This window comes from Salmo salar, chromosome 10, assembly GCF_965601325.2.
Source record: "Salmo salar chromosome 10, fSalSal1, whole genome shotgun sequence".
Classification (NCBI taxonomy): domain Eukaryota; kingdom Metazoa; phylum Chordata; class Actinopteri; order Salmoniformes; family Salmonidae; genus Salmo; species Salmo salar.
Window position 1 is genome coordinate 36,177,732 of NC_138300.1, and position 13,270 is coordinate 36,191,001.

General features: G+C 41.5%; 1 long non-coding RNA gene across 1 annotated transcript; it reads left to right on the forward strand.

Annotated features, from left to right (window-relative positions):
• The first annotated feature begins 216 nt into the window (after nt 1-216).
• LOC123724406 (uncharacterized) lies at nt 217-2,265 on the forward strand. Its single transcript, XR_006756939.2, has 2 exons — nt 217-310; nt 1,856-2,265. It is a non-coding gene; the product is annotated as an uncharacterized LOC123724406 (long non-coding RNA).
• The last annotated feature ends 11,005 nt before the right edge of the window (nt 2,266-13,270 follow it).

Genomic DNA, 13,270 nt, shown 5'->3' on the forward strand with positions numbered 1-13,270 from the left:
ACCAATACTGCAAGTTATTTCTCCCTCGCCCATCGAAATAAACATCACTTTCTTTTACAAGTTTTAAATTGCACCATGCTGTTGCTGGCTAGCCAGCATAAACTAGCTAGCTAAGAAGGGTTCATCAGGACAATTTACTGAACCAAATCCATTCGACATGCGTCATCAATTTGGGCACCAGGCGTGTCCGTATAGCCTCTCCCCTTTAGCTTGGCAGCTGTTTTTATGTTAACTCGATTGTTTGTGCTCGACAAAATTCTGCAACCAGACCATGTTGTGGATTCTTATGACTGGAGGACTCATTGACTAGGTAGGTATATAGATGACTAGTGAAGCTTGACTTTAAATACAAAATAATAATAATAATATAACAAGATGCTTTTATCCAAAGTGACTTACAGTCATGCTTGCATACATTTTTACTTATGGTTGGTGCCAGGAATCAAAACTACCCTGGCATTGCAAGGCTCTACCAACAGCTACAGAGGACCAAATTAAGTTACTTAGTTTACCTCAGATTACATGTTCATTCATCGATAGCTTCAAGTCCAGAACCACTTTCAGACTGTATGACAACCCTGTATTACTACGCACGTGTCACTGATAGTATAAGTGTGCGGTACTATATACTACAACAAATAGCGTCAGCTGAAATATTTAGATTAATCATGAAAATAAATTCACGTTCATAGAGCTCTGGTTGCTATTATGTGAAAATTTCACAATCAGCCAAAAAGCTTACGCCAATTCAACATGAATAATTGTTTTGTATAGTATGTCATAGGCAATATCATGCATGGTCATTTCATGTGTATGTGAAAACAAAACTCATAATCAAAGTAGACTAAGGAAGGGCCAACATTTATACTTTAGCCACTGATTGTAATAGATAATGACTTTACAATCATTTGTAAATAAAAATGTATTGCATTCAACATATCTTTAACTTCTATTTGGATGTCAGACTATCAATCCTTGCATCCAAAGCCTTTTCTGTGAAATTGAGAATGGTAACATTTCTCTAACCTACACTTTTTGTAAACTCAACTTTCTGTGGCTGGTCACTCACTTACTTTTTGTACCATTAAAAAGAGTTGATCCTCGGTTTTTAAATGTGGACCCTTTATCACTCTTTCCTTAATCGTAGAATATCCAATGTCATTTTTTTAATATATATAGATTATTGGAGTTATTGACATTGTCATCCATGTTGTGTCAACATTGCTATTGAACTCGATGCATTCTGGAAATGGCTAAAACACCTTACAAACACTCCAAACCAACTTACTGTATCTGAACCCAAAGTGTCAGACGTCGACACTACTAGCCTTCTTTTCCCCAGAAACTGCAACTTCATCATGGCACTAGTATTCCATGAAATGTGCATTCTATCTGACACAAATTGGATCATGACAATGAACGTGAGTTAACATACTTTGACTAATCATTTAAAATAATTTGCATTCAGAGGTCTGGTTGACATTACGTGAAAACAACACAATCAGCCATGTTATAACTTGTGAATAGCTTAGTTCCGCCTATTCAACATAGGCTAGGCTATTTCATGTGGATGTGAAAACAAAACTCAGAATAAAAATAGACTACTAATGACTTTTTTTAAACATTTAATTCAATTAATTTCATTGCAAATGTGAACGGCACACCTTTTAGACACCTACTCATAAACAGAAATGCATAAAAGGATGACAGCCAGGTCATCAAACCCTGGGACTTTGGGAAATGTGGAGCTATCTTATTACTTTGACGGCCTTTACAGGAAGATCTTGCATTAAGGTTTTTTGTAAGGCAGACTGACAGTTTTTTATTTTGACATTCCTCTTGTTTCCCACCTAAGCTGGCTACAACAACCTGGAGGTGGCAGAGCATCTCCAGAAGCAAAGGGCTGACATCAACGCACAGGACAAAGGAGGCCTCATCCGTTTGCACAATGCTGCCTAATACAGGGTCCGTCACCTCAAAGATTACATCAGGCTTTTGAAGATGTTTTACATGCAAACCGCGTTTTTGCCTCAGCTCCTGCTTTTCCCAGTTTCTCTTTCTTTGACCCTTGCCTGTCCTGACTCGGAGCCCGCCTGCCTGACCACTCTGCCTGACCCTGACCTGCACCATTGCCCTACCTCTAGATTATTGACCACTGCCTACCCTGAGCCTGCCTGCCTGCCATCCGGTACCCCACCTCTGGTTTACTGAGCCCTGCCTGTCTATTGCCTGCCCTTGTTGATTATTAAACCATTGTTAATTCGACATTGATACAGAATACCTACACTGTGACCTTGTGGCCTAGGATATTTAACAGCTTAGGTGTCATCGGGCTTTAGAAGACATTGTGATTGTTTTGTTTACAAAACCGTACAGCACATACAATGGAAAAACACCCACAATGTGATGAAGATGACCTTGTGGAAAGCCTAGATATGTAACTGCTTGGATGTCAGTTTTTGGGCAAGTCATTAGGTTAAATCCTTTCCTCTGTCACTTGTGAGGGAAAAATTATGTATTCACCTTATTTTTTGGATATGTAACAATTATTTACTTAACAGTAAGATATTTCTGTCCTGCTAATGCTGTGTTTTATGGTCTCCACTCCTCTCTAGCACCCTGCAGCTAGTCTGGGTGTTGAGGACATGGGTTCTACTAGAGATAGCTTGAGGCTGACAATTGATTGATGTTGGTGATAACCTAAAAGCTGGCATTCTATAGACAAGATGTGGTGTGTGACTCGCGATAGCCTGGAAGAGTTGAACAATGCCTCATTGTCTCGTCTTCCTGGCATCTGGGAAACTAAAATACCATCCTGTGTAGATGACCAAGGTGGCATATGGGAAGGTTAGAAATGACTGACTAAGCAATCTTGGTATCAGCTATATAAAAACTGTGCATCATCTATAAAGGCTAGACTCTCAGCCTAACAGTCAGTCATGACTGGTGGGCTGACAGTCTCAATTGCAATCTATATTAAAGATTGTTTGAAGAAATGACCAAGTCTCTCCTGTCCTCTCTACAGCACGTGGACATTGCGGCCCTCCTGATCAGGTTCAACAAGTGTGTGTGTGTGTGAACCCCACATACAACTGGGCCTTCACCCCTCTCCACGAGGTGGCTCAGAAGGGCCGTAATCCGCTGTGTGCTCTACTGCTGGCCCACGGAACTGACCCTATCATGAAGAAGCAGGAGAGAGACCACACTTGACCTGCCCACGAAACGCATCCTTTCTCTGCTAGTGCTAACAGTAGATAACATGAAGATTGTTACATACACCTTCCTAGAGGGAACGCAACACCCTGCTACAACTCAACTCCCCGTGGAGTGAGAGGTTTGGGACTGTAGGTGCGAGTAAGGATGAAAGGCAGAGAATGGTACTGTTTACAGGGAATTTATTCCGTCACATGGTAATTTTGGGGGAAAAGGGGCTGGATGGAACCAAAGAAAGTAAATATCAAAGCCCCCTCTCCTACCTTACCTGCCTACCCACTACTTAACACCACCTGGTGTGCTAACCAAAATACAAGGGGTGGTCCGCCCAGGTCTTACCTAGTGTGCATAGACGGTGAATACTACGGGTTATGTATGCCCGCGGGCCTCTTGCCTAAGCACTCCCTAGGTGCCTTCCCCTCTGGGAACAAATGAAACAGAATATTACAAACTACTTCACAACAGAAACTAACTCGGGACATAAAAGAAGCGCTCTCTCTCTGAGCAACAAACTAACACAGAACATAACAATCAGCTCTCTCAGCAACAACTAACATAGTACATACCAACTCTCTTTCTGAGAAACAACCAACATATGATATAACCCTCAGCTCTCTTCTGAGCAACAGAACACTGGCTTATATAGCTGGAGAAGGAGTCTAATGGGATACAGCTGTATCCTGATGAGGGGGTGGGGTCAGCTCTCCAATCATCAATGGGGCCGACCAATCAGCTGCTTGGGGGGATTTCAGGAAGCCATCCTGCAACACACATACAAAACCACAACACAGAAACTGGGGAACGTAACAAAGATGTTAAATGAAAAGTGTTACCATCAGTATTATATGTTGATTCTCAACATAAACAAGAGAGCTCTCATTAGTTTTTTGATCAAAATGGTAGACATAGTGAATGTATGCATGTTATATGTTTGTAGTTGCACAACTGTCTGACAAGGACGTAGTCTGTTCACAATTCCCATCAAATATATTTTGACACACATGGCTAGGGAAACCCCTTATCAACCAGTAACTCTCCCTCTGACCACATCCTCCTCCTTCCTCAGGCAGATGATATCCGTACTCTGTTGATGTACACAATGCCCTCAGACGCAGAGAAGAGGGATCACCAGCTCATCAAACTGTCCATTCTCGGGACAACATACATTGCTCGATCGGTACTTGATTGGCCCATTTGCCACCTAGCCAAACAGACTGATATTTTAATGCAGAAATCCATGACCTATTGTATTTTAACATTTTGTGTGTATTTCTTAGAAGCTGGCAAGCTAATGGCGGGCTGTTCTGAGGTTCAAACAGTTTAATTGTGTTTAACATCTGCTTATAATCAGTTATCAGTTATTACACATGAAAAGATTAGCTGTGGAATTTTCCACTCTATTAGGATATTATTGCTTTGTAACTGATGTAAAGTGGAGTGACTCCTCCACCAGTCCTTTAGGGTTTCAATGTTAAATGTAAAACTCTATTCTCTTATAAGCTGAGGTGAACCAATGGACAGTAGACCAGCAGCAGTTGGTATGTAACCTGACACCACTGGAGGTCATGATGGTATTTGTTTAGAACAAGAAAGAAAACAAGTAGTTGGCCACTACGATGCAGAAAACTATATATTACAGTGGCTACAGTTCCAAACACAGTAGTTAAGTGCCACTGGAGGTCTTTATGGTGTTGAAGAACTCTTGGAAGTGATCCAGGCTGAGCATGTGGGTGAGCTTGTTGTTCAGTAGGTGGGGGAGCTGGGCTGTACCAGGCTGTGGTTTGAGCTTGACGAGGCCCTCCCAGCGAGGACACGTAGTCTTATGCCTCAAACAGGAAGGAGTAGAGTATACAGTAGTCATCATGGAAATGACTTTGGTGCCATATATACGGAACTGGGTGGAGTCTTATGCAACTCTGTTGACTCCACAGAGCTAATGTTTCAATACAGAAGAAAACAAGGGATGAGAACTATTAATTGCCTTATCGCTTTGCAACTTAGGCCCATAACCTATGGTTAATTATATTGGTTTTGAGTACCACCTCGGCTCATATATCCAGCAGGGCCCTTTCTGAAATGAGATGGGATAAAACTTAGTTGTTTTAGCGGTGTAATGGCTCAAACTGTATTGTCCCCAGATGTTCATTTTGTTACATGTATGGCTAACATAATACAGAATAATTGAGTTCTTTATTGCACCGTTCTCTGCTTGACACACTGCAAAGTGTGTCAACTATTGTATTCATCTCCTTTGATTTGATATATAAAAATGTCTCCATGTTGTTATTTGTTTAGTTTTGTCAGATGTACCTCAGTTGGTTGAACATGTTGCTAGCAATGCCAGAGTTGTGGGTTTGAGTCCGGCCGGGACCACGTATACCAGATTTAGCTGGTCTTCTCCTCAATTACTCTGCAGCGCTGGTCGAGGGCTTCCAGGGGGAGCAAGATTAACAAAACACGGCTATTGTGAACAATGTGCTGGCCATATTTGTTCGAGCTTTGGGTGGGCACTGGGTTAGGTATCCTCACATAAAACAAAACATGATAGCCCTGGCCTATTTCTGCGTGACAGAGTTCATTACACCCCTTTGGGAAAGTGTTTTTTAGATGCCATACTCCATAGTTTTTAACAGTTGTTATAGAGGCAGCACATAATAGGCCAGGGCTTTATGTAAGGAATGAATATGATTGAACCCATTCTTACTCTGATGCAGCACTTATTGAATGTTTTGAATAGCAGGACAGAAATCAAGTACCTCATGCTGTACTCATGTTGAAAAGACAGGTCTAAGAGATCTCCTGGCAGGGGTTAGAAAGGATGGTCTCCCTACAGGTACAGCAAACGCTATGTTGGTTTGACATCACTGCAGTGAACAATGCTCCTTCTTTTATTGCGCCTACAATAAAATATCTTGCATAGATAGTTTTACATACTAAGTATTGCATAGTTCATTTTGTTTCGGTATGTTGCATTGAAAATTGCTAATATTGCGTTGATTCGATCACACAGTAAAGGGAAACGTTGATAGTGTTAACGGGGGAAACTAGAAAGTTGAGTGAAGTTCAATCTCGTGCTTCTCTTCGCTGGCTGATATTTGTTCTGCATTGCAGTCTCGGGGAGCTGCACGCAGTTTAGAGGAAACATTGCCTATGACCATATATATATAGTTCAGTAAATAAGCTCCCCAAAAATGCCATATTGTTCGATTTGGTATTGAAGCGTGAAAATTGGCATACTTGTATATTTTTTATTTTACGTTGAACAAAACCTGGCTCAGTTGGTAGAGCATGGTGTTTGCAACGCCAGGGTTGTGGGTTTGATTCCCACAGGGGACCAGTACGAAAAGAAAAAAAAGAAGAAAAAAATATGTATGAAATGTATGCATTCACTACTTTAAGTCGCTCTGGATAAGAGCGTCTGCTAAATGACTAAAATGTAAATGTATAGTGCCATTTCAACAAGCCTCAGGTTGGCCTGTAGCTCTCCCTATAGGTCAATGGTGAAAATGCATTTGCCTGCTCTTACAGATCTACATGGTCCCAAATGTATATGGACCCATGCTTGTTGAATATCTCACTCCAAAATCATGGGCATTAATATGGAGCTAGTCTCCCCTTTGCTGCTAAAACAGCCTCCACTCTTCTGGGAAGACTTTCCACTAGATGTTGGAACATTGCTGCAGGGACTTCGTTCCATTCAGCCACGAGAATTAGTGTGGTCGGGCACTGATGTTGAGCGATTAGGCCTGGCTCACAGTCGGTGTTCCAATTCATCCAAAAGGTGTTCGATGTGGATGAGGTCAGGGCTCTGTACAGGCCAGTCAAGTTCTTCCACACCGATCTTGACAAACCATTTCTAATGGACCACGCTTTGTGCACGGGGGCATTGTCATGCTGAAACAGGAAAGGGCCTTCACCAAATTGTTGCTAGAAAGTTGGAAGCACAGAATCATCTAGAATGTCATTGTATGCTGTAGTGTTACGATTTCCCTTTACTGGAACTAAGGAGCCTAGTCCGAACCATGAAAAACAGCCCCAGACCATTATTCTTCCTCCACCAAACTTCACAGTTTGCACTATGCATTCAGGCAAGTAGCGTTCTCCTGGTATCTACCAAACCCAGATTCGTCTGTCGGACTGCCAGATGGTGAAACGTGATTCATCACTCCAGTGAACGCGTTTCCACTGCTCCAGAGTCCAATTGTAGCGAGCTTTACACCACTTCAGCCGATACTTGGCATTGCACATAGTGATCTTAGGCTTGTGTACGGCTGCTCGCCCATGGAAAACAATTTCATGAACGTCCCAACGAACAGTTATTGTGCTGTCATTACTTATAGAAGCTGTTTGGAACTCGGTAGTGAGTGTTGCAACCGAGGACAGACGATTTTTACGAGCTTCGCACTTCAGCACTCGGTGGTCCTGTTCTGTGAGCTTCTGTGGCCTACTACTTCACGGCTGAGCTGTTGTAGCTCTTAGATGTTTCCACTTTACAATAACAGCACTTACAGTTGACCGGGGCAGTTCTAGCAGGGCAGAAATTTGACAAACTAACTTGTTGGAAAGGTAGCATCCTATGATGGTGCCATGCTGAAAGTCACTTAGGTCTTCGGTATGGGCCATTCTAATGCCAATGTTTGTCTATAGAGATTGCATGGATGTGTGATCGATTGTATACACCTGTCAGCAACAGGTGTGTCTGAAATAGCCAAATCCACTAATTCAAAGGGTTGTCCACATACTTTTGGCATGTAGTGTAGGTTCAAATGTTTGTATTGGTTTGGGGAATAACCAAATCCACATGGTCTTTGCGTTTACCTTGATGATCGCAACAATGATGAAAAGCCAGTATTAAAAACAAAATAACATTTTACACTCCAAAAAAGGTATATACATCATCCCAGTATAGAATATATTATATACTGTGTCACTTTGAGGAAATTTGACAGGAAATATGTCATGTACACATCACTATAGATAAAATCCCTTTAGGAATGCATTGTATCCAGCAGGGAGATACAATACCAGTCAAAAGTCTGGACACACCTGGTGCCACATCGCAGCAGACCGGGAGAGGTGGCACACAATTGGCCCAGCGTCGTTCGGGTTAGGGGAGGGTTTGGCCGGCCTGGTTGTCCTTGTCCTATCGCGCTCTAGTGACTCCTGTGGCGGGCTGGGCGCAGGGGCGGAAATCCCGGGGGGGACCCGGGACACGACCCCCCCATCCTGGGAAAAATATGATTTGTCCCCCCCAATATATCACTGAAACATAACTATGTCATTTAAATAATATTAATAATACGCAATGAAAGCAATTGTGCTGATTATAGACACTTAATAGCACGTTTTTAAGTTTCAAAAGATTGCGACCCCCCCACCCTTTGCCTCACAATGGTTTGATCCACTGCCAGTTCCTTAGCTTGCTAGGTAACGTAGAGGTCGTATCTGCTGTCTGAAAGGCACTCAATGCACGTAACTGACGTGAGGTTAATCCAGTCAATCGCGCACACACACTAGCTGAATATGCAGAGCTAGCGCGCAAATATTAACTATTAAGCTAGCTAGTACCTATTCCATTTGTGGCATCGTCAAAGATGGAATCTTTGCTATCGTCAATTTATTCCAAGATCAGCATGCATGTAAGTTAGTGCTTCAAAGTCCCTGTGATAAGGTTAGCGATAAACTGAACAGAACTACACTCTCTTCTACCATTGTTTTAAATATATTTAATGGTCTCGTTGCAAAAGCTAAATTGTCGCAAGGGAACTTTTATTTATATATTTTATTTCACCTTTATTTAATCCGGGTAGCAAAGATTATAGCAAACACCACTGAATTGGTGCTCGCTAGCTTTGCTAATTCAGCTATTGTTAGAAGACAGCCAATATGAAACAAACGATTAAAATTACAAAAGGTTACAGCATATGTTGTGTAAATGGTGAACTCATACAGCTGTCAACTCTTGTCACTGCAATCCGTTTCACATTTGCTAGCTACCTTTTAGATCGAAGCCCATATAGAATGATAGAAGATAAGATGATAGAAGCCCATCTCCTACTGTAAATAACCTACATACTGTGTGTGTAGCCAGCCAGGTAGAAAAATGGCAGAAAAAAGACGGACATCAGAGTATTTTTCAGTACACCAAAACGCAAAGTAAGAACCCTAGTAGCCTAATATCTCAAAGACTAGTTGATAAAATGTTCATAAGAAAGAAATGAAATTCTAATGGAAATGTTTCACAATGATGTCATTAGGCAGAGCAGGCAACAGATGGCACACAGACAGCAGAGTTGGGGACAGATATGCAGGGACAGACTGGCAGAGACAGGGAGTCTCAGGTAAGTTTGTTGAGTCTTTGTTTGGCAACATTATGAAAGGTTCTCAATTTTTTTTACTTGTAAAATAGGAACATAATTGGAAAATGCCATGGATACCCCCACTCTCAACTTAAACTGGTGACTGAACTAAGATTTGTTAAAGGCAACGGTATTGCTGTTGTGATTAGTTGTGTAGTTTTGGGTACCGGTAGTTAGGAGTACGGCAAACACCTTATTTCTTTGGTTCCTCAATATACATTTACCATATTACAACGTAGGCTATGTGTTACAGCACTACTTTTGGTGTCCCCCTCAAGAATTGCTCTTGAGAAAATTTTATGTAATTGTCCCCTCCAAAGTTGATATCAGATTTTCGCCCCTGGCTGGGCGTAATGCATGCTGACACGGTAGCCAGGTGTACGGTGTTTCCTCCGACACATTGGTGCTGTTGGCTTCCGGGTTAAGCGAGCATTGTGTCAAGAAGCAGTGTGGCTTGGCGGGGTAATGTTTCGGAGGATGCATGGCTCTCGACCTTCGCCTCTCCCATGTCCGTAAGACTGTAACTACCAATTGGATATCACCCCCCCCCAAAATGTTTTTTTTTGGGACACACCTTCTCATTCAAGGGTTTTCCTTTATTTTTACTATTTTCTACATTGTAGAATAATAGTGAAGACACCAACACTATGGAATAACACATGGAATCATGTAGTAACCAAATAAGTGTTAAACAAATCAAAATATGTTTTCTATTTGAGATTCTTCAAAGTACACACCCTTTGCCTTGATGACAGCTTTGCACACTCTTGGCATTCTCTAAACCTGCTTCATGACGAATGCTTTTCCAACAGTCTTAAAGGAGTTCCCACATATGCTGAGCACTTGTTAGCTGCTTTTTCTTCACTCTACGGTCCAACTCATCCCAAACCATCTCAAATGGGTTGAGGTTGGGTGATTGTGGAGGCCAGGTCATCTGATGCAGCACTCCATCACTCTCCTTGGTCAAATAGACCTTATCCAGCTTGTAGGTGTGTTTTGGGTCATTGTCCTGTTGAAAAATAAATGATAGTCACACTAAGCACAAACCAGATGGGATGGTGTTTCGCTGCAGAATGCTGTGGTAGCCATGCTGCTTAAGTATGCCTTGAATTCTAAATAAATCACAGACAGTTTCACCAGCAAAGCACCTCCACACCATCACACCTCCTCCTCCATGCTTCACGGTGGGAGCCACACACCCATTCACCTACTCTGCGTTTCACAAAGACAGGTTAGAACCAAAAAATCTCAAATTTGGCCTAATCAGACCAAAGGACAGATTTCCACCGGTCTAATGTCCCTTGCTCGTGTTTCTTGGCCCAAGCAAGTCTCTTCTTATTATTTGTGTCCTTTAGTAGTGATTTCTTTGCAGCAATTCAACCACAAAGGCCTGATTCACACAGTCTCCTCTGAACAGTTGATGTTGAGATATTTCTGACCTCTGTGAAGTATTTATTTGGGCTGCAATCTCAGCAGAGGTAACGCTGGGTCTTCCTTTCCTCTGGCAGTCCTCATGAGAGCCAGTTTCATCATAGAGCTTGATGCTTTTTGAGACTGCACTTGAAGAAACATTCATAGTTCTTGAAATGTTCCGCATAGACTGACGTTCATGTCTTAAAGTAATGATGGACTGTTGTTTCTCCTTGCTTATTTCAGCTGTTCTTGCCGTAATATGGACTTTTACCAAATAGGGCTATCTTCTGTATACCACCCCTACCTTGTCACAACACAACTGATTGGCTAAAGCGCATAAAGAAGGAAAGAAATTTCACAAATTAACTTTTAACAAGGCACACCTGTTAATTGAAATGCATTCCAGCTGACTACCTCATGAAGCTGGTTGAGAGAATGTCAAGTGTGTGCAAAGCTGTCATTAAGGCAAAGGGTGGCTACTTTGATTTGTTTAACACTTTTTTGTTACTACATGATTCCATTTGTGTTATTTCATAGTTTTGATGTCTTCACTATTAGTCTACAATGTATAAAATAGTAAAAATAAAGAAAAACCCTTGAATGAGTAGATGTGTCCAAACTTTTGACTGGTACTGTAAGTAACCCATTTGAACAAAATTCCTTTATGATGACACAACATGTCTAAGTATAGTAACAATGCAGATTTAATCTATTACACTGTATGGCGGCTGTTTTCCAATATGGCCAGCAACCAGTTCCATGACACCAATTAGGACAGGATTCACATGGCTGTATTTCCATAAATAATTGCTATATAATGCCCAATGACTGCTTAAAATGTTTGAGGTGGTATGGAGAGATATGGCATATATAATTTATGTGTCCTTAAAAAAAACTCGAAAGTGGTGAGAAAGTGCTCCAAAATCTAACCGGGTTACGTTTTTTTGTCAGTGATTTCACTCTCGTTTAAGTTTTGTTTTACATTCAAATCCTTAAACATTTTCTTTAGTGTTATCTAAAGTCTACTGGTTACAATGATAGATAATATTATATACTCTGTAACTTTTAAGGAATGGGACAGCAAACCTGCCCAGTATACGTCACTCTAGGTAAAATTCCATAGGAATACATTATAATCCAGCAGGGAGATAAGTAACCCAGGGCTACAAACCAAGCCCCAGCAGCAGCCCCTCAGCAGATACAACTCACCTCTCACTAAATCCAATAGCTAACTATCACCATCTACCGGCCGTAGTTAATCTCTACCACATGCATGTGAACTCCTTTTCTTTCTAAGGTGACCTTATATTTTTTCCTAGCTCCTTTCCTCGCTTCTTTTCCTATCTTTATTCCTCATTTCCTTTCTTCCTATACATTCTAAGCTTCCCTTCCTTGATCCCTTTCCTTCCCTAGCTTCCTTTCCTCCTTTCCTAGCTCCCTTTAATTTCCTCCTTGCCATTCCTCCTATCCGCCTATCCTTTCTGGGATTTGTTTTCTTTCCTTCTTTTCTTTCCTAGCTCCCTTTTCTTCCCTCCTTTTCTAGATCCCTTTCCTTTCCTCTCTAGCTCCATTTTCACCTTTCCTTTCCTAATTCCTTCCAAATGTTAACTGTCAAGGCTAAGGAGAAGAACCAGATGCAGACAGTTTCGAAGTAACAAAAGTTTATTACAAAAACAGGGGGGCAGGCCAACGACAGGTCAAGGGCAGGCAGAGGTCAGTAGTCCAGAGCAGAGTCCGAAAGGTACAGAATGGCAGGCAGGCTCAGGGAAGGCAGAATGGTCAAAACCCAGGAAAGCTAGAAAACAGGAACTAGCGACAGACAGGAGCACAGGAAAAGCCACTGGTAGGCTTGAAGAAACAAAACGAACTTGCAACAAACAAACAGAGAACACAGGTATAAATACACTGGGGATAATGAGGAAGATGGGCGACACCTGGAGGGGGGTGGAGACAAGCAGAAAGACAGGTGAAACAGATCAGGTTGTGACGTTAACACCAATTTTGGCAAATCCTTAGTTTTTCTACATACATATTTATGCTAGGAAAGGAAGCTAGGGAAGGAAATGGATCAAGGAAGGGAAGCTACTTTTTACTTTTACTTGTAGTTTGTTTTAACCCAGTAATAGTACTGCTACTTGAGTAAAATGTCATTAAAGTAACAGTACTTCTTCTTGAGTAGTATATTTCAGTACTCATTCCATCCTTGATGAAGATGAGCAAAAAAACTGCATGAAATAAATAATATATATACTGAGCTATATTGTATGCTAAAAAAAATGGGGAAA